A 2346-nucleotide genomic window follows, 5' to 3' on the forward strand; every position below is an offset into this window, starting at 1 on the left:
TCTTTGGTGCTTAATAAATCATTTGCTTTCAGGCTTTAATGTAGCACTAGCCCAGATAACCCAAAGTGATGTGAAAAAGTATTTAACCCACTAACAGATTTATTTATGGTTTCAGACAAATTTTATACAAATACACAATTTAATTAGACACGCCCAGGCAGGATTAATGTCAGACATTCAGATTCAAGAAATCACCTCAACAGAACCTGCTTGATAACATGAAGTAGACTAGACATCATATCAAAACATCAGCCCCTGGTCTTCAGAAATTCAAAAACGTGTGGAAATCTGCGTCTGTGAGCATGTTACCAAACTATTCCTACTGCAGTAAAACGCAGAGAGACCCATCGTCTGTCATAAACCAGGATTTTGTTGCTAAAAATGGCACAACCAGTTATTAGGTTTAGGTGGCAGTTACTTTTTCCTCATAGTGCTTTGAAAAATTGGTTCAATAGCTTTTCCTCTCATATGAAATCATGATATAAAATGTGTTTTTTCCTTCTTTTTTTTTCTACATAGGTTTGACATTGTTATCTATTGTTTATTGTCCCACCATAAAACTCAAGAGAAGCATATATATATATATATATTAGAAACCAGAGATAATTTCATACATCATGCTGTTTCAAATTGTGAGTCCTAGAAGTGGAGTCATGTCCTAAAAGTGGAATTCAAAGTCTCCAGCTTTTTCCTATTTGCTTAAAACACATAAAGGCATCACACTAGCTAAATGCTACATGTACAAAGTGGTTTGCATTTTGCATAGAGCTGATCATTTTCACAAACAACAGTACTAATACTACAGAGAAAGTAAACCAAGCAACCAAAATCGCTCTCAAATCTGGGTCATCTGTCACTCTAAACATTTTAACAGCCAAATGCTAATGTTGGAGCATGCATGATTTTACTTTTGTAGATATTTGTTGGAGCATCCCGAACAATGCGTTAAATAAGATCCTTTCCTGATTTCATGTTTGAGGCGGTGTGTTTCCTCCACATTGCAGTGCCGAGTCTAACATTTAGTGTTGTGGAACATAATATGCTTTCAAGCTTCCACTGGTAAATATACGACCAAGTATGAAAATCCCTCTTTTGGACATAGATTACTTGGTAATGTACCATTTGTACCATTTTAATAAATAACCACTCATACAGTTTCTGGGCCTACTGCCTCTTGTTCAGAGAAGGCTCTGCCATCCCACCAGTGTTGGCCAGCACTGAGACATGCAAGACAAACAATTATGCACACTCACACCCTCTACTCCCTTTTCTATTTTGGAGTTGCTAATTAGCCTAACATGCCTGTGTTTTGGACTGTGGGAGGAAGGAGAACCTGGGGAAAACCCACACATGCACAGATGGAAGGAGCTGTTTTACTGAATATGCATGAGTATATATATATATATATATATCTTAAAGATTCTGTAGCTTTATTGTACAATTTTTCTTTTTCAAAGCAATTATTTTTAAATCTGTCCTTTACTCTGAGATGAAAAAAATGTCCTCTCAGCTCCTAATATGTCCACAGGGACATTTACACAAACTGAAGTCTGACTTTAATTCCATTCATTCACGTTGAAATTACTTTCATTTCCAATTCCAAAATATCTTGGCAGCGTCTGTTTCACAGTGATGACCGTCCCATCTTCTGATCCGTGTTTACCCAACTATATATATTGGGCAAAATGCATATTTTCTTCAGCATACACCACAATCAGTACTGTTGCTCCAACACTAGATGGCAGTGTGACTAAACTAGCAGTGGAAAATTACTGCTGCAAACATAAAGGAGTTTTCTATTTGAGAGGTCTGACAGCTCACACGGTGTCTTGGAAAATAGAATATCTCTTTGTGCCTTTTTAACAATCAGGCTGAGAGATTATATTTGTGAGTATATTTAATTTCCTCTGACAAATTTGAATGTGACATTCCTACCACATATAAAAACCTTTTTTTGCTTGTAGTGGGAAAAAAAAATGTGACAAACTAAAACTGAATATGGGTCCATAGAAGTCTCCGGAAGAGTTTTCCTATCCTTCCCAATGTTTTATGGAAAGAGGTTGTAAATATTTACTTCATGCTTAGTTAGAAGATTGCGATTTTACCCCTAAGCTCACTGATTCATATTGTCACTGCAAACACAACACCCCTGGATTTATTGAAAGTTTAATGTTCTAATTTTAGTTTGAGAAACACAAACACACTAAGGGTTTATTACGGTTAATTGTGATACTTTTATTAAATTAATTTGCGTCACCTCCCACACAACAGTGTAATCATGTCGATCTCAACACAATACAGCAAAACAAATTCACTTTCAAATTTTGATACAATCAAAACATCATC

This window comes from Poecilia reticulata, chromosome 14 (genome assembly GCF_904066995.2).
Source record: "Poecilia reticulata chromosome 14, P_reticulata-male-v2, whole genome shotgun sequence".
Taxonomy (NCBI): Eukaryota; Metazoa; Chordata; class Actinopteri; order Cyprinodontiformes; family Poeciliidae; genus Poecilia; species Poecilia reticulata.